A 20,446-nucleotide genomic window follows, 5' to 3' on the forward strand; every position below is an offset into this window, starting at 1 on the left:
CAAGATAAAACAAAATAAAAGCAATAAAAACGCATTGCAATAGGTGTTTTTTTAAAATAATAAAGAAAAGCAAAATGCAAAGTGGACCATGGCTGGTCATCAAGGAAGGCGTCCTGGAATGACTGAAGGAATACAAAGTTGGTGCCTGCCTGACCTCCAGAGGCAGGGGATTCCCTAGGAGGGGGGCCACCACGCTGAAGGCTCTGCCCTTGGTGGACTCCAACCGGAGGATGGGTCCATGTGGAACCACCAGGAGCATGGACAGCTCGAGCAAAAGGTCCACCCAGTGTGCGGCCACTGTAAAGAATGCAAACTCCATGTTAGGCATGATAAGAAAAGGAATTGAGAACAAAACAGCCAGTATCATACTGCCTTTATGCAAATCTATGGTTTGACCACACTGTGTACAGTTCTGGTCACCACCCCTAAAAGAGGATATTATAGAGCTGGAAAAAGTGCAGAAAAGGGCAACTGAAATGATGAAGGGGCTGGAGCATCTCCCCTAGGAGGGAAGGTTACAACAGCTGGGATTTTTTAGCTTGGAAAAAAGGAGACTAAGGGGAGACATGATAGAGGTGTACAAAATGATGCCTGGTGTGTTGAATGTGGAGAAGGAGACATTTTTCTCCCTCTCTGAAAATACTAGAACCTGGAGTCATCCCACAAAGCTGATTGGTGGGAGATCCAGGACAAATAAAAGCAAGGACTTCTTCACACAGCACAGTTAAATTATGGAACTCACTACCACAAGATGTATTGCTGGCCACCAATTTAGATGGTTTTGAAAGGGGGTTGGATAAATTCCTGGAGGAGAAGGCTATCCATGGCTACTAGCCCGGATGGTTGTGTGCTGTCTCTAGTATTGGAGGCAGTAAGCCTGTGTGCAACAGTTGCTGGGGAACATGAGTGAGAGGGTGCTGTTGCACCACGTCCTGCCTTGTTCGTCCCTGGCCAATGGCTGGTTGGCCACTGAGCAAACAGAGTGCTTGACTAGATGGACCCTGGTCCTGATTCAGCATGGCACTTCTTATATTCTTATGCCCTCGGATGACCTCAGATGACTGGGCAGGTTGGTAGGGGAGAAGACACTCTCTCTCAAGGATCCTGGTCCCAAGTTGTTCAGGGTTTGTACACAAGTACAAGAACCTTAACTGTGGTAGTGAATAGGCCGCCAGTGCAGTTCCTTCAACAGAGGAGTTACATGCTGGAAAGAGGCAGCATTGCAGTAATCCAACCGTGAGATTCTCAGAGTGTAGATCACTGTGGCTGGGCTGTCCCTGTCCAGATAAGGGCGAAGTTGGCAATTGGGCAGCTGGGGGCATCTGACACCTCGACTGGAGCTGCGCTAACAACAGCATCAAGCCTGCTGCCTAGACAAGGGATTCTGTACTCAAAGAGTGATGCAAAAAGGTCACAGCGGGTCTTTGACAGGCAATGAGCCCCGTTGGCTGGGAAGGGTGTTAACAACCCACGGACCACCCAGAAGAGTTCCCCTGGACGGCAACCCAAGGACACAACGGAGACAGCAAAATAAGCCTTCTTTGGTGCCCACACTGCGACGGAATAGGGATGATTACATGCTCTAGGGGGTGTTCAGTCACCTTAACTTCGGGTCTTACACCATTTGCACGCTAGCTTCTGCACAGCCTATTAAACGCGCAGAGCTCCCCAGAATACCAAGGAACAGGGCGGGCTGGAGAGGGCACTCAGGGGCAATCACATCGATGGTCCTCTGTGTCTTACTGTTCCCCAGCGACATGAGGGCCTCAGTTGGATCACCAGCTCTCTCCACTGGAGAATCCCCAAGAGAATTCAGAAATCTGTTGGATTCCATCAGTCCAGTGGGGAAGTAACGCCAAGGGTTCAAAGCTCACCAGAAAATGATCTGACCGTGACAATGGGGTTACTTAGACCCCACCAATCCTCAGGCTGCCCCTCTCACCACTTGCAGCAAAAACAAAATCAAGAGTAGGTCCTGGACTCCGCACTCAGGAGCACTGAAAGAGCTTTTCTCCTGTGTGAATTCTTTGAAGCGATAAAAAGCGCTTTCCACATACAATGAATTCATATCGCTTCTCATCTGAATGGATCATTTCACAAGTGGGAATGTGCAATCTGTGATTGAATTTTATTTATTAAATTGATATACCGCCCCACAGCCGAAGCTCTCAGGGCGGTTTACAAAAGTTAAAAACAGTAAATATTAAAAGTATACAAAATTTTAAAACCATCAGAAACATAAAAACAACAGTATCCATTTAAAAACAGCACTTGCTTTCCAACCTCTGAGCACTTCTAAGGCTTCTGCTTTGTGTGAATTCTTTGATGTTTCTTAAGGTTTGTGCAGCAAGCAAAGGTCTTTCCGCACTCCAGGCATTCATAGGGCTTCTCCCCTGTGTGAATTCTTTGATGTTGGTTAAGGTGGCCACTCTGACCGAAACTCTTTCCGCACTCTAGGCATTTGTAGGGCTTCTCCCCTGTGTGAGTCCTTTGATGTTTCTTACAGTTTGAGCTGCAAGCAAAGCACTTTCCGCACTCTAGGCATTTGTAGGGCTTCTCCCCTGTATGAAATGTTTGATGTTGCTTATATTGTGTGCTGTGAGCAAAGCTCTTTCCGCACTCTAGGCATTGATAGGGCTTCTCCCCTGTGTGAGTCCTTTGATGTTTCTTACAATCTGAGCTGAAAGCAAAGCACTTTCCGCACTCTACACATTCATAGGGCTTCTCCCCTGTGTGAGTTCTTTGATGTAGCTTAAGGTTTGTGCTGCAAGTATAGCTCTTTCCACACTCTAGGCATTTGTAGGGCTTCTCCCCTGTATGAATTCTTTGATGTTTCTTACAATCTGGGTTGCGAGCAAAGCTCTTTCCACACTCTAGGCATTTGTAGGGCTTCTCCCCTGTGTGAGTTCTTTGATGCAGCTTAAGTTGTGTGCTGCAAGCAAAGCTCTTTCCGCAGTCTAAGCACTTATAGGGCTTCACACCAGTGTGAGTTCTTTGATGCAGATTAAGGCTTGTGCTTTGAGCAAAGCTTTTTCCGCAATCTATGCATTTATAGGGCTTCTCCCCTGTGTGAGTTCTTTGATGCAGCTTAAGGTGTGTACTTTGAGCAAAGCTCTTTCCGCACTCTAGGCATTTATAGGGCTTCTCCCCTGTGTGAGTTCTTTGATGCAGCTTAAGGTGTGTGCTGTGAGCAAAGATCTTTCCGCACTCTAGACATTTGTAGGGCTTCTCCCCTGAGTGAGTTCTTTGATGCAGCTTAAGGTGTGTGCTGCGAGCAAAGATCTTTCCACATTCTAGGCATTCATAGGGCTTTTTGCCTGAGTGAATTCTTTGATGTCGGTTAAGTTCTGAGTTGGAACTGAATTGATTTTCCCCCTCCAAGCATTTTAATCTTCTCTCTTCTCTATGAAACCGTTGACATTTGGTATGGTGAATCTTCTGAGTCTTTATATACTTAGAGCTTTTCCTCTGTGTCTTCCCACCGTGGGCATTCCTATTACTTCGTTCAAAAAGACCTTCACTTTTCTTTTTCTGGTGCCTGCCAGTTTTGTTGCTGATTGTGCAATGACCTGAAAGAATAAAAACAGAAATCCTCTACGAAACAGTGAACAAACGAAATTGTTTGCTGATTTGATTAAAAGGATAAAAAGTGGAGAGGCAGATCCTTCCAAATATATTAAAAAGCCTTTGATTATTTATTTATTGCATCTCTATACCCCCCAATAGCCAAAGTTCTCTGGGCGGTTCAATCGATGCTCAATCAAACACACAACTAGAGTGACATACAGTGCTTACCTCTTTCAAAGTTGCTCAAACAATAAATGAACAACATAAAATACTGTAAAAACAAAAGGCACTTAAAATCTGCCATTTTGTCCTAGCAGATTATTTAACACAGGACTGGACAGTGGCAATTCAACCCTAATGGTTCTTTTGAATATCTCAGGGGCTATGGAAACCCTCCATCATGGCATCCTCCTAGACCATCTCATTCGGTTGTAGTATTGTGTTTTACAGACCTATATTTCAAAATGAAGTTTGTCCTGCTGTCTTGTAGTATCACAAAATGGAAAGCAAACTGTACAGAGCAGGGTTCATAGAATCAAAGAATAGTGGAGCTGGAAGGGGCCTATAAGACCATCAAGTCCAACCCCCTGCTCAATGCAGGGATCCACCTTAAATCATCCCTGACAGATGGTTGTCCAGCTGCCTCTTGAAGGTCTCTACTGTGGGAGAGCCCACAACCTCCCTAGGTTACTGGTACCATTGTCATACTGCTCTAACAGTCAGGAAGCTTTTCCTGATGTCCAGCCAGAATCTGGCTTCCTGTAACATGAGCCCATTATACCATGTCCTGTACTCTGGGAGGATTGAGAAGAGATCCTGGCCCTCCTCTGTGTGACAGCCTTCCAAGTCTTTGAAGAGTTCTTTCATGTCTCCCCTCAATCTTCTCTTCTCCAGGCTAAACATGCCCAGTTCTTTCAGTCTCTCTTCATAGGGCTTTGTTTCCAGACCCCTGATCATTCTGGTTGCACTCCTCTGAAGATGCTCCAGCTTGAAATGTGGAGCCCAGAACTGGATGCAATACTCTAGATGAGGCCCAACCAGGGCCTAATAGAGAGGAACCAGTACCTCACGTGATTTGGAAGCTATACTTCTATTAGGAAAGGAAACTCTTGTGCAAGCACTTGAGTCATTGCTGACTCCTAGAGGGACGCATGCTTTCACTGACGTTTTCTTGGCAGACTTTGTAGCGGGGTGGTTTGCTATTGCCTTCCCCAGTCGCAGCCACCTTTCCCCCAGCTAGCTGGGTACTCATTTTACAGACCTTGGAAGGATGGAAGGCTGAGTCAACCTGAGCCAGCTGCCTGAGAACCAGCTTCCGCTGGCCAATGCCGTCTTAACACATGGGCACGCTGCGCAGTTTCCCAGGGGGCCCTCAAGCATAGGGGCCCCATGCTTTGAAGTTCACTTCGGGATTTTCTTTTTGGGAAGGGTGGGGGGAGTTTGGAGATGGAGCATGCTCTCCCCTACACATACATTGCAGGGATCTGGTCCCTCGCCTGGAGGTCTGAAAAGAACGCGAGTTCTTCTGATTCTTTCTCCTCCCAGGTGGCTGGAGTGTTCATTTGGGGGGAGCCCTGGGAGCTCTCTGAGAAGCTGAGACTCAAAACAGACATGTAGAAGAGATTGAAAGAGGGACATGCAACCCAGGAGGAGGATACTCAAATACTGAGGGCACAACCCCAAGTGTCCAGGACCAGATGTGTCTTCAACATTCATATAAACGAGAATTGTCAGTGCCTGCCAGAGGAGGTCAAGCGGGAGGTCCCTAACAAAAATTTGTCTGACTGAATTTGTTCTAATAGCACCTAATAATAGTCTTCACAATAATGTAGGAAGGAAGCCATTTTAGAAGGGTGCAGACAAGCTGAACGAGGTTCAGAGGAGAGCAAGATGGGTGATCAGGGGGCTGGAAAACATGTCCTATGAGAAGAGACTGTGGGCATGTTTAGCCTGGAAAAGAGAAGAGTGAAGGGAGACATGATAGCACTCTTCAAAGACTTAAAAGGTTGTCACACAGAGGAGGGCCAGGATCTTTTCTCGATCCTCCCAGTGCAGGACACGGAATAACGGGCTCAAGTTACAGGAAGCCAGATTCCAGTTGGTCGTCAGGAAAAACTTCCTGACTGTTAGAGCAGTATGACAAATGGAACCAGTTACCTAGGGAGGTTGTGGGCTCTCCCACACTAGAGGCATTCAAGAGGCAGCTGGACAACCATCTGTCAGGTATGCTTTAGGGTGGATTTCTGCATTTAGCAGGGGGTTGGGCTCGATGGCCTTGTAGGCCCCTTCCAACTCTACTATTCTATGATTCTATGAGGACACAGAGGAAGGCCAAGATCTCTTTTCTATTATCCCAGAGTTGACGTAGTGGGCTCTCCCACGCTAGAGGCCTTCAAGGTGCAGCTGGACAACCGTCTGTCCAGCATGCTTTAAGGTGAATTCCTGCATTGAGCAAGAAGTTGGACTTGATGGCCTTATAGGACGCTTCCAAGTCAAATATGCCATGATTCTGTGATCACACCATGGGTACTACCATGCTAAACAATCACGAAGCAGACCTCAAAAGCATGTGGCACCACCTCACCAGATGACCTCAAGAACTGAATAGTTCTATAGTGGAGAAGGCAGATTCTCAGTTTTGCAGTTCCCAAGTTCTTTAGGGCTTTAGATACTAGCAGTAACCTTGAATTTGGCCCAGTAGCGAACATTCAATCAGTGTAGTACCTTCAACACAAGGCTTCATGTACATCACCTGGTGAGCTTTCTCTGCACTAGAGTATACCAGGAACAAGGCCCAGGCACTGTTGTCCTGAAGGACATCTTTATTATGCACTGACACAAACAAAGAAGAGCTGCAATTCCACCTTCTAGGATATATTAAGAAGGCAAAGAGGGAGCCTTACCCAGAGGAATCCCATTCCTTACCCAGAGAGGCCAGGATCACATGATTCTCCTCCATGACTTCCTTGTGCAGAGTCCTTTGGCTTCGATCCAGCAGAGCCCACTCCTCCTCTGAGAAATGCACGGCCACCTCCTCAAAGGTCACCAGACCCTGAAAGAAGAAGAAATGATGTTCTTCTTTCACATAATGTTGCAATCCACGAAGACAATAAAGGTGAGGTGGCTGGAGGTTTCTCCTGCAGGATCCAGAGCTTCATGAGTGACTTTTAAAGCTAGCCACCATCTTGGAAAACAGCAAAGGGACAGGAGCAGGTTCTTCCAGGATGTGCAGGGAACAGAGGCCCCCCAGGACTCCCCTACCTGCCCAGGCTGTGCAGAAACCGCTTCCACTCCACCACCAAGCAAAGGAGGCTTTGACGGATCCGCCAGGATCAGTTCACTCTCTCTGTGGGTCCTTCCACTCCCTGTGAGGAAAGCAAAGAAGGAGGGGAGATAAGTCAACGTTCTTAAGCATTTCCATTTTCATTGTTTTAGTGGAATAAGTGTTTGTGCACATTACTAAAGAACTTCACTTTTTTGGTTATCTAGAGAAAAAGAGTTTCTCACCACCTGCAAAATCAAGCTCAAGAAGATCATGAAAGCAGCTCAGGCATAATTATGAGAGGGAGACCATGGGGAAATATGTCCACTAATCCTTACCCAGTGAGGAGGGACCTCCGTCACCCTCTTGCAAGATCCACCCATCAAGCGGCCCCTGTGCGTTGCCTGACAGAGCCTTCTCTGCCTCAAGGAAATCTGTGGGTGCTTTGGTGAACTTCTCCTGCACCTGGAACAGAGGGAGGACCCAGACAGAGGAGAGGGATTAGAGAACGAAAGAAATGGGTCAGGTGAAGGCCAAAGGCTGTGTTTGTGTCTTAGTCAGGGGAGCCCGTAAGGATGTGTGATTTGGGGCTAAGAGTTTAACCCTGGCATAAGCAAAGCGCTTGAACACCATCCAAAACCCAGCCAGGAGGAAAGACAAAACCTCCCAGACTAGGGTGACCAGACTAGGTTGAAAAGGAGGGCAGGGCTCCTGTGTCTTTAACAGTTGCATAGACAAGGGAATTTCAGCAGGTGTCATTTGTATATATGGAGAACCTGGTGAAATTTCCTTGTTATCACAACTGCTAAGGCTGCAGGTGCCCTCCCCTCTTTTAAATCTGGTCCCTCTAGTATAGCTCCTGCACCTTTAACTGTTGTGATGAAGAGGGAATTTCACCAGGTTCTCCATATATACAAAGGACACCTGCTGAAATCTCCTTGTCTATGCAACTGTTAAAGATACAGGAGCCCTGTCCTCCTCTTCATATGGTCACCCTATCCCAGACATTCCCCGATACCCAGCATCTTCCACTGTAAACACAGCAATTTGGTGTCTACAAATGCTATTCGTGTCCTTTGGGAAGGACTCTGCCACCGGTTGAAAAAGGATCCCCTCCTTCCTCAGAACTTCCAAAACCCATTCATTTCTCCTGTAATCATAAGAACCTAAGAAGAGCCATTCTGGATCAGAACAAGGGTCCATCTAGTCCAGCATTCTCTCTCCACAGTGGCCCATCAGCTGTTGACCATGAACTCACAAGATGACATGAGCGCAACAGCACCCTCCTGCCCATGTTCCCCAGCAACTGGTGCTCAATGACATACTGCTTAGGATACTGCAAGTAGGATATAGCCATCACGATTAGTAGCCATTGATAGCCTTCTCCTCCAGGAATTTGTCTAACCTCCATTATAAACTATCCAAATGGGTGGCCATCACTACGTCGTGTGGTAAGGAATTGCATATTTTAACAAAGCACTGTTAGTTTAACTCTCCTCCCAGGAGGGCCTGCTCTACAAATTCAGAACTAATCTTGTGGGGTGGGACCTTGGAAATTGGGGCATCCCTTCCATTGAGGTTCTGTAAAACAAGTTGAGGGAAGTATAAAGGACACTGTCCCTTGGAGTTATGAGGATGAAATGCTCTCACCTGCTTGTTGTCCTCTTCCTGGCTCAGAAGGAAGCCTTCTGCCAGGGCCATCGCCTGGGAACTGGTCTCCGCTCCGCATTCTCTGACCCAGCTCTCCATCTCCGGGGGCAGGTCAGCAAGGAACTTCTCTAGCACCGTCAGGTCCAGCATCTGAGCTTTCGTTTTCCTTTCTGGCTTCAGCCACTGGCGGCAAAGGTGGTGGAGGCGGCTGCAAACCTCTCGGGGCCCTTCAGCCTCCTGGTAGCAGAAGTCCCTGAAGCGCTGGCACTCAGGGTCTGTGCCGGTGTTGCTTCCGGGCTGGTTCTCCTGATCTCTTCTTTCCCACTGCTCTGCAATGCTCCCTTCCTGGACGATACCGGTGATGTTTCCTTCCTCAGGGCCAGCAAACGTTTGCTCCTCCATCTTTCCTCTCTTCTCCATTTCTGCTCCCACCAGGCATCAAAAAAGACTCCTTCCTTTGCTCCCAATTTCTCTTTTCAGGCAAGGACTTTCCTTGAGGAATTCAAACAGAGAGCTGCATGAATTAGATCCAGCTGTGGCCAACTTAATACCAAGGACCTGTCTCAGATTGGTCTCCAGATTGGTCACACAGGAATCAGGCTCCAGGTTGAAAAAGAGGTTCTGACTCTGCCCCAATGGGAGAGAGAGAGAGACAGTATAACCACAGCTGAATTGATGTGATTAAAAGTTCAATTTGTGTGAAAGTTTATTTTAAATAGGGTGACCATATGAAAAGGAGGACAGGGCTCCTGTATCTTTAACAGTCACATAGAAAAAGGAATTTCAGCAGGTGTCATTTGTATATATGGAGAACCTGGTGAAATTCCCTTTTCATCACAACAGTTAAAGGTGCAGGAGCTATACTAGAGTGACCAGATTTAAAAGAGGGCAGGGCAGCTGCAGCTTTAACTGATGTGATGAAGAGGAAATTTCACCAGGTTCTCCATATATACAAATGATACCTGTTGAAATTCACTTTTCAATACAATTGTTAAAGATACAGGAGCCCTGTCCTCCTTTTCATATGGTCAGCCTATTTTAAAACCTAAGCAAGAAAACAGTGAGTACTCCTTCAACTCATTAAAGAAATCAAACATGCTATAAAGGGAGCCTTAAGATATGCATGGTTCATAAAGGAAGTAAATGGAAAAGAACATCTCATAGGGAAGCAAAATGTGAAACATGTAATGATTGCAATGAAACCAGGCATCAAAAAAGTCTCCTTCCTTTGCTCCCAATTTCTCTTTTCAGGCAAGGACTTTCCTTGAGGAATTCAAACAGAGAGCTGCATGAATTAGATCCAGCTGTGGCCCACTTAATAGCCAGGACCTCTCTCAGATTGGTCTCCACAACCCCGGTCACACAGGAATCAGGCTCCTGGTTGAAAAAGAGGTTCTGACTCTGCCCCAATGGGAGAGAGAGAGAGACAGTATAACCACAGCTGAATTCATGTGATAAAGCGTTCAATTTGTGTGAAAGTTTTTTTTAAAACCTAAGCAAGAAACAGTGAATACTCTTTCAACTCATTAAAGAAATCAAACATGCCATAAAGGGAGCCTTAAGACATGTATGGTTCGTAAAGGAAGTAAATGCAAAAGAATATCTCATACGGAAGCAAAATGTGAAACATGTAATGATTACAATGAAATACATGTGTACGCTGTGCAAAATACTCTACAGTTTAACTTTTGCTAGGGCTGTAAGAAAAGAATATGAAAACACTACATGGCCCAACTAGCCGCAGTTGAAGTGTTATTCTAGGGTGACCAACTGTCAGGATTTCCCCGGATTTGTCCTGGTTTTTGTTCTTTCCATGGTGTCAGGGGGGATTTTCTATAATTTTCAATAATGTCCTGGAATGACACACCTTCCCCTTTAAGGCTGCCATTAGCATGGCAGGAGGGAATGACATGCTTTCTTGAGGCACATCATTCCCCCACCCCGAGCTCCAATTGAGGTCTTAAAGAGGAAAGTGGGTCATTCGTGGACATTATAGAAAAGGCCCCAATTGGAGTGGATGGTGGTGGTACAGAATGAAATCCTTTCCCCTCCTCCACTCCAATCGGGTTCTTCAAGGTGGCAGGGGAATAATGTACTTTCTGCAGGACTCAGAAAGCTGCTTCCCCACACACACACACTAGGTGTCCTCTTTTTTGGTTTCCCAAATATGGTCACCCTAATTTAGCTCTACTTAAACTTCCACCAGTCCAAACTAGTTGGATGCAATGCTAAAAGTTTTTAATTACGTAACATTATAGTTTAAGCTTTTGCAGAAAAGGAAGGAAAGAGAGCAGGGATGGTGTGGGGTTCAAAGTAAGGTGTAGCTCCCTATCCCCAGGCAGAGATCTGAAGAACAGGATGTTGCAGACCCAGAGCAAAGTTGGAAGAGACTCCTCTTGTGAACTCAGTTTAACAGGGTGTTGAAGAACCACATTTGTTAGACAAAAGGTGTTCTGGTGTCATGTTTGCATTGCGTTTTGTTTCCTCTCCCTGTTTTAAACTGTACCAGGATACCTATTCTTTACATTAGAATCATAGAATAGTAGAGTTGGAGGGGGCCTACAAGGCCATTGAGTCCAACCCCCTGCTCAATGCAGGAATCCACCCTAAAGCATCCCTGACTGGTGGTTGTCCAGCTGCCTCTTGAAAGCCTCTAGTGTAGGAGAGCCCACAACCTCCCTAGGTCACTGGTTCCATCGTCGTACTGCTCTAACAGTCAGGAAGTTTTTCCTGATGTCCAGCTGGACCCTGGCAGGGACGATCCCTCCATTTTCCTGGAAAAGCCCTTAGGTGTAGAAAGGGCCTAAGTCAGCATATAGCTGCTCTCTGGTTCCATGATTCTCGGACCCTTTTTGGCTCCGCAGCAACCAACCAGCTCTCTTCACCCCTTTACTTCCACTTCCACCACATAACACGGTTTCCTTACCTCAGGTGTAAAGACTGAGCACGGTTTCCCGTGTCCTGTGAATACTGGATTTAGCACGGACCCAAGCCAAGACAAAGAGGGTTCAGAAATGGTAACGCAGAAAGCTTTTTAAAAACTAAAGTAGGGTGACCATCTGAAAAGGAGGACAGGGCTCCTGTTTCTTTAACAGTTGCATAGAAAATGGAATTTCAGCAGGTGTCATTTGTATATATGGAGAATCTGGTGAAATTCCCTCTGCATCACAATAGTTAAAGCTGCAAGGAGCTATACTAGAACGACTACTTTTAAAAGAGGGCAGGACACCTGCAGCTTTAACTGTTGTGATGAAGAGGGAATTTCCCCAGGTTCTCCATATATACAAATGACACCTGCTGAAATTCCCTTTTCAATACAACTGTTAAAGATACAGGAGTCCTGCCCTCCTTTTCATAGGGTCACCCTAATACAACTGTTAAAGATACAGGAGCCCTGTCCTCCTTTTCATAGGGTCACCCTAATACAACTGTTAAAGATGCAGGAGCCCTGTCCTCCTTTTCATAGGGTCACCCTAATACAACTGTTAAAGATACAGGAGTCCTGCCCTCCTTTTCATAGGGTCACCCTAATACAACTGTTAAAGATACAGGAGTCCTGCCCTCCTTTTCATAGGGTCACCCTAATACAACTGTTAAAGATGCAGGAGCCCTGTCCTCCTTTTCATAGGGTCACCCTAATACAACTGTTAAAGATGCAGGGGCCCTGTCCTCCTTTTCATAGGCTCACCCTAATACAACTGTTAAAGATATAGGAGCCCTGTCCTCCTTTTCAGATGGTCACGCTAGTTAAATACCATTTTTCTCATGTTTTTCCCCCCCTCCAGGGCACCTTTTTAAACTGTTGTCTGCCCTTCCTCCTCTCTCCAGGTGTTTCGGCCAGGGCTCTTTGTCATGCTGAACTGGTGTATATCAATGCTAAATACTCACTAAACCAAGTTGTAGTGATGGCCACCCATTTGGATAGCTTTAAAAGGGGGTTGGATGAATTCCTGGAGGCAAAGGCTATCAATGGCTACTAGCCCTGGTGGTTTATTTATTTATTTATTTATTATTTATTTATTACATTTCTATACCGCCCAATAGCCGGAGCTCTCTGGGCGGTTCACAAAAATTAAAACCATTCAAAGTATAAAACAACAGTATAAAACCATAATGATGGTTGAGTGCTATCTCCAGTATTCGAGGCAATAAGCCTGTGTGTACCAGTTGCTGGGGAACATGGGTGGGAGGGTGCTGTTGCACCATGTCCTGTTTGTTGGTCCCTGGCTGATGGCTGGTTGGCCCCTGTGTGAACAGAGTGCTGGACTAGATGGACCCTTGGTCTGATCAAGCATCAGGGCTCTTCTGATTTTCTTATACCACTACCCTTTTGACCTCCATTTCACCCCTCCTTTGGCCTCCAGGTGGCATTCACAATTTGTATTCACTAATATTAAGCTAATTTCACAACCCATTCGTCCTCTACCCAGCGCAGTCTATCTGTTCTTCTTTACTCCTCCCACTTTAAGATGGAATTTACGGGAAATTCTATATCCTCCAACCCCACATTTTCTTTTTGGTTCCAATTTCCGTCGTCCATGCAAGGACAATAACACATCGACTGGTCTCTTCCTTGCACCCTCGCAGGGGCCAGGGATTTCCCTTTCTCACTCTGGTTGATGCCACGACGTTGTCATAGAATCATAGAATAGCAGAGTTGGAAGGGGCCTACAAGGCCATCGAGTCCAACCCTCTGCTCAATGCAGGAATCCACCCTAAAGCATCCCTGACAGATGGTTGTCCAGCTGCCTCTTGAAGGCCTCTAGTGTGGGAGAGCCCACAACCTCCCTAGGTCACTGGTTCCCAATTAGCTAAGTACTGTCGACCCCTTGTTTTTCAAATGCCAAGCCATTGGACACCCTACTTTTGAATTTTTTTGTTATCTCTATGGTAGTTACCTGTGCAAAGCATTTTTTTGGGGGGGGAATTAAGGGTTAGCCCCTAATAAGCAAAGGATTTTAGGTATACTAAAAAACAGACCATAAAATTTGTGAAATTTGTGATATTACCTCACAAAATGACAATGATTTAGTTAGGAATATAAAGACGAATTAAATTTTACTAATGTCTAGTTTACAATTGAACAAATTATTACTTTTCTAGCAGCTACTAAACTTAAATGTGATGGGAGAAGTCATGCTTCTTTTTGTACCAAACAATCCCTTCCACATCCGGTTCAATATTTCCTACTTTTAATCTCAAATCTGGATCAGCATCGAGCCGATTTCTATGCTTGTTCTTCATAAAACAAAATGTCGAAAATGTTTGTTCACAAAGATATGTGGAATAAAAGCGAACTAGATGTTTCAAATCTTTTTCACCTAACTTCTTAATCAGGAAAAACCTTCACCCAGAATTGATCCAGTCTATATTTTTTGAGAAATGATTTCAATGAACCATCACAAGTCACGTCAACAAGTGCATCTCGCTCTTCCGCAAAGAAAGTTGTTAGTTGTACATCACCACATTCAAAAGGCTTCCTTCTCCATGAATTTTCAGGATTAGGTGCAGGGAAGTAATCTCTGAAGCTAGTCGCTAAATCACGCAGGTGCTCAGTGATGTTATATTTTACTTCTGGTAGGAATTCGTCATCAGTGGACTCCAGAAATGAATGGTGAATATGTGAATGGTGCCACGGACCCCCTGGGGTCCACGGACCACCAATTGGGAACCACTACCCTATCATAGAATCATAGAATAGCAGAGTTGGAAGGGGCCTACAAGGCCATCGAGTCCAACCCCCTGCTAAGTGCAGGAATCCACCCTAAAGCATCCCTGACAGATGCTTGTCCTGCTGCCTAGGTAACTGGTTCCATTGTCATACTGTTCTAACAGTCAGGAGGTTTTTCCTGATGTCCAGCCAGAATCTAGCTTCCTGTCACTTGAGCCCTTTATTCCATGTCCTATGCTCTGGGAGGACCAAGAAGAGATTCTGGCCCTCCTCTGTGTGGCAACCTTATGTCTCCCCTCAATCTTCTCTTCTCCAAGCTAAACATACCCAGTTCTTTCAGTCTCTTTTCATAGGGTTTTTTTCCAGACCCCTGACCATCCTGGTTGCCCTCCTCTGAACACGCTCCAGCTTGTCTGTGTCCTTCTTGAATTGTGGAGCCCAGAACTGGACACAATATTCTAGATGAAGCCTGACCAGGGCCGAATAGAAAGGAACCAGTACCTCCTGTGATTTGGAATGTGATCCATACATTGAGCAGGGGGTTGGACTCGATGGCCTTGTAGGTCCCTTCCAACTCTGCTATTCTATGATTCTATTAATGCAGCCCAAAATAGCATTTGCCTTTCTTGCAGCCATATTGCACTGTTGGCTCATATTCAGCCTGTGATCTACAACAATTCTAAGATGCTTCTCGTTTGTAGTATTGCTGAGCCAAGTATCCCCCATCTTGTAACTGTGTATTTCGTTTCTGTTTCCTAGTTCTCGGGCCCATTAAAAAACAAACAAACTTAGCATACGTTGTTAAATGCTGTTAAATGCCTGGGAGAAGATAAAAGTTTTGACCTGGTGCTGAAAAGATAACAATGTTGGTGCCAGGTGAGCCTCATTGGGGAGATCATTCCATAATTAGTGGGCCACCACTGAAAAGGCCCTCTCCCTTGTTGCCATCCTCCGAGCTTCCCTCGGAGTAGGCACTCGGAGGAGGACCTTAGATGTTGAGCACAGTATACGGATAGGTTCATGTCGGGAGAGGCATTCCATCAGGTATTGTGGTCCCAAGCCATGCCTACTCTACTTACTGATCTATCCTATCTCCTCTTATCCCTTTCCCCCCTAAAACACGTTGTTCCTACTCTGAACTAAACCCTTTGGCAGCCAAACCCACAGGCTGAGTTTGGACGACACACTAATCAATGGGGTGTGGGTAATAGGAACAGAATGGGAAACAACCATTGATTAGTGTGTCATCCGAACTCAGCCAGGCTCTCTCCTTTCACACCCTACTGCTAGTTGCTCTCTAAACATTGAATCCACCAGCCAATCAGCACTCACTCCAACATTCTAATCCCTCACTCCCCCTCCCAACAGCATTAACCACTTACCATCCTTACCATTCGAAGTCCAAACAGTACTTACATCCTGGATAAGTAACAATACACAATATAACATCTCAAGCACTTATAACAATAAACGGTTAAACATCACACAACCCTAAACATGTTGAGTCAGTGGTAAGTTCCATGTGGACAGGGAGACATTCTTTTTCTCCCAATCTCTTGAACCCAACGGGGTCATCCCAAGAAGCAGATGGGTGGGAGATTCAGGACAGACAGAAGGACGTCCTTCTTGACACAGCATATAGTTCAACTATGGAATTCCTTAATAAGTGAGACAAATTTCAAGATGCTATAAATAATTTTATTGTAGAAAAGCTCAAGAGGTTTGGGCCTCTTGCTTTATATTAAGCCTTCTTTAAGGGGCTGTAACAAGACATGTATAATACAGGAATGAGACAACACAGAACTAAAACAATTATAAAGGCAGATTGCAAGCATGTGCCTACATGTGAACAAGAAAACAATTTCACTACTTCATATCAATAGTTCATTGGGCATATTGCAAGGAAGGCCTTGTGCGTATATTTAAATAATATAAAAGTTACAATATTACATACTCACTAGTAACATAGAATCATAGAATGGCAGAGTTGGAAGGGGCCTACAAGGCCATCGAGTCCAACCCCCTGCTCAATGCAGGAATCCACCCTAAAGCATCCCTGACAGAGGGTTGTCCAGCTGCCTCTTGAAGGCCTCTAGTGTGGGAGAGCCCACAACCTCCCTAGGTCACTGATTCCATTGTCAGAGCAGCATAGAATAGTAGAGTTGGAAGGGGCCTACAAGGCCATCGAGTCCAACCCCCTGCTCAATGCAGGAATCCACCCTAAAGCATCCCTGACAGAGGGTTGTCCAGCTGCCTCTTGAAGGCCTCTAGTGTGGGAGAGCCCACAACCTCCCTAGGTCACAGGTTCCATTGTCAGAGCAGCATAGAATAGCAGAGTTGGAAGGGGCCTAAAAGGCCGTCGAGTCCAACCCCCTGCTCAATGCAGGAATCCACCCTAAAGCATCTCTGACAGATGGTTGTCCAGAAATGTCTGCAGAAATTATATACAATAGTTTGTCTTGTGTTTCTGTAGTGCGATTAGATGTAATAATAATAATAATAATAATAATAATAATAATAATAATAATAATTTATTTCTTACCCGCCTCTCCGATTGGATCGAGGCGGACAACAACAGCAAGCATAAAATACATAAAAATACTGATTAAAAACATAGCATACACTGTTAAAAACATCTTGATGAAGGCTATGTTTTTCATACTGTAGAAGTTTTTTTTTCTTTTGAGTTTCCTGCAGGGCAATTCACTCAAGATCTTCTCAATAATGCAAACATCAGGAAAGGTCTCAAAATTCCACATTTATAGGAATGGTAAAAAAAATCCCAACTCCTTATTTCGCTCCTGTGGAGACAGGGTCTTTAATTTCACAATCCACTCCAATTTAATTTTGAAATGAAAAGCTGGCTGAGTTCTTAAAAAAAAACACCAAAAACTGTAAAAAGCTATTTTAAAGCCCAAGAGTTGGAGAAGACATGATCAAGACCCCAAACTCAGGCATTGTTAACGTGGACATTGTCACTGCTGATTCTGGGACTGACCTGAGGCCTTCTATGAGTGAATTCTTTGATGTTGCTTAAGATGTGTACTGGAAGAAAACCTCTTTCCGCTCTAAGCATTTATAGGGCTTCCTGCCAGTGGGAATTCTATGATTTAACTTAAGAGAAACTCTTCCCTCATACTGACCACTGATAGGGCTTTTCCCTTGTGTGAAGTCTCTGATGGTCTTTAAGGGTCGAGCTGTACCTGAAACCCTTTCCACATTCTGAGCATTTAAAGGGCTTCTCGCCCGTGTGAGTCCTTTGATGCAACTTAAGGTGGCTACTCTGACAGAAGCTTTTTCCACACTCTGAGCACTTATAGGGCTTCTCCCCTGTGTGGATCTTTTGATGTACTTTAAGATTCCCGCGCCGAGTGAAATCCTTTCCACACTCTGAGCATTGATAGGGCTTCTCACCTGAGTGAATTCTTTGATGTAACTTAAGTTGGCTGCTCTGATTGAAACTTTTCCCACATATTGAGCATTGATAGGGCTTTTCCCCTGTGTGGAGTCTGTGATGATTTGTAAGATTCCTGCTGCTACTGAAACCCTTTCCACATTCTGAGCATTTAAAGGGCTTCTCACCTGTGTGAGTCCTTTGATGCGCCTTAAGGCGGCTGCTATGATAGAAGCTTTTGCCACACTCAGAGCATTTATAGGGCTTCTCACCTGAGTGAACTCTTTGATGCAGCTTAAGTTGGCTGCTCTGATTGAAACTTTCCCCACATATTGAGCATTGAAAGGGCTTCTCGCCTGTGTGAATTCTGTGATGGTTTGTAAGATTCCTGCTGCTACTGAAACCCTTTCCACATTCTGAGCATTTAAAGGGCTTCTCACCTGTGTGAGTCCTTTGATGCGCCTTAAGGCGGCTGCTATGATAGAAGCTTTTGCCACACTCAGAGCATTTATAGGGCTTCTCACCTGAGTGAATTCTCTGATGTATCTTAAGCTCTGAGCTGAAACAGAAACCCTTTCCACACTCAGAGCACTGAAAGGGCTTTTCTCCTGTGTGAATTCTTTTATGCAAGTTACAGTCTCTGCTACAACGAAAGCGCTTTCCACATACACAGCATTCATAGCGCTTCTCACCTGTGTGGATCCTTTGATGCTGCTTAAGATTTGTGTTGCGGGTGAAATTCTTTCCACACTCTGGGCATTCGTAGAGGTTCTCACCTGAGTGAATTCTCTGATGTTGCTTGAGTTGTATCCTGGTAAGGAAGCTCTTCCAACACTCAGAGCATTTATAGGACTTCTCCCCGGTGTGGATATTTCGATGTGCTTTGAGATCAATGCTCTGGCTGAAACTCTTTCCACACTCTGAGCAGTGATAGGTCTTCTCGCCAGTGTGGATTCTGAGATGGTTTTTAAGGCTCGTGCTGCTACTGAGGCCCTTTCCACATTCAGAGCATTTAAAGGGCTTCTCCCCCAAGTGAATGTTTTGATGCAACCTAAGGTTGCTTCCCTTATTGAAGCTCCTTCCGCAGTCTGAACATTTATAGGGCTTCTCCCCTGTGTGGATGATTTGATGCCGTTTAAGGGTTGAGCTACTGCTGAAATCCTTCCCACATGCAGAGCATTTAAAGGGCTTCTCCCCTGTGTGAATGCTTTGATGTAACCTAAGGTTGCCCCTCTGAATGAAACCCTTTCCACATTCAGAGCATTTAAAGGGCTTCTCCCCTGAGTGAATCCTTTTATGCAAGATAAGTTCCGAGTGGAAATTAAATTTCTTCTCACACTCCAAGCACTGAAATCTTTTCTCTTCTGTATGAAATCTTTGACCCTTGGTACGGTGTATCTTCTGAGTCTTCATATCCTGAGAGCTTTTCCTCTGTGGCTTCCCATGGTGAATATTCCTTTTCCTTGGTTCTACAAGTGTTGGAATTTCACGGACGCCTGACCCTTCAAGAGAAATGGATTTATTTCCCCTCTTCTCTTCAGTTTCAGCTCTCCTTCTCTGGTGTGTGCCATTTTTCTCACTCTCCCTGCGATCACCTGAAAGAATAAAAACAAATCCTTGTCATAACAGGAACAAAGTGAACCGTTTGTTGATTTGATTAACAGGAATATATATATATATATATGAGAGACAAGAACCTTCCAAATATATTAAATATCCTCTGCTGATCAATAGAACTGAATGAACCTGGAATCCCAATGCAGAGGTGGGCAGGTACAATCTCACGTGCATCACTGATACCTGTTGGGATAAGACTCGGGATTGGAATAAAGCCATCAAAAGGTAGACCTTATTCAAATGGAACAGACCAAACAAGAAAGGAGGGGGAATATTATTACATGTAAGGAATGTATCTGCCCGTAGGGAAACCCGTGATTCTGAGAAAGGAAGCCGGGTCAAAACCAATTGGGTAAAGGTGGAGAGAGAAACAAGGATGTTATGGTTGCGGCACTATTGTCCAGATCAACCTGCCAGTCAGAAGAGATGGATGATGCTTTCCTGGAAAAGATGATCAAATGTTCACATGGGCAAGTCATTGTAGTAATGGAGAATTTCAGCTATACTGGTGTCTTCCGCTAGTCTAACTCGGCTAAAAAGCTGAAAGAACCAACAATCATAGCCAACAGGGAAGAACAGGTAGATAACATCAAAGTGTTAGCGGGTGGTTCATCTGTCCGGCAAGGTGATGTTTGCCCTGTCCTGGACGGGGTTGCACTCTCCCTAAAGGATCAGGTCCGTAGTTTGGGAGGCACAGGTGAACTCAGTGGCAAAGAACACCTTTTATCAGTTTAGGTTGATATACCAACTACACCCTTATCTGGACAGAGATAGCCTAGCTACAGTGATCCATGCTCTGATAACCTCTCGCTTGGATTACTGCAATGCGTTATACATGGGGCTGCCTTTGAAAACGGTCTGGAAGCTTCAGCTGGTACAAAATAGGGCAGCCCGTTTACTAACAGGGACTGGCCGGTGAGATCACATTACGCCAGTCCTTTTCCAGCTTCATTGGCTGCCAGTCCAGGTCCGGGCCCGATTCAAAGTGCTGGTGTTGACATTTAAAGCCCTAAACGGTTTGGGGCCAGGTTATCTGAAGGAACGCCTCCTCCCATATGTACCTGCCTGGACCTTAAGATCATCTACAGGGGCCCTTCTCCGTGAGCCCCTGCCAAAGGAAGTGAGGCAGGTGGCTACTAGGAGGAGGGCCTTCTCCGCTGTGGCACCCCAGCTGTGGAATGAGCTCCCTAGAGAGGTCCGTCTGGCGCCTACACTGTACTCCTTTCGTCGCCAGCTGAAGACCTTTTTATTCTCTCAGTATTTTAACACTTAATTTTAACTTAAA

General features: G+C 45.3%; 1 pseudogene; it reads right to left on the bottom strand.

The window, feature by feature from the left end:
• Nucleotides 1–1,257: 1,257 nt before the first annotated feature.
• The window catches only part of LOC134395763 (zinc finger protein 420-like), a 41,017-nt pseudogene continuing 21,828 nt past the window's right edge, over nt 1,258–20,446 (bottom strand).

The sequence above is a fragment of the Elgaria multicarinata genome, chromosome 3 (genome assembly GCF_023053635.1).
Source record: "Elgaria multicarinata webbii isolate HBS135686 ecotype San Diego chromosome 3, rElgMul1.1.pri, whole genome shotgun sequence".
Taxonomy (NCBI): Eukaryota; Metazoa; Chordata; class Lepidosauria; order Squamata; family Anguidae; genus Elgaria; species Elgaria multicarinata.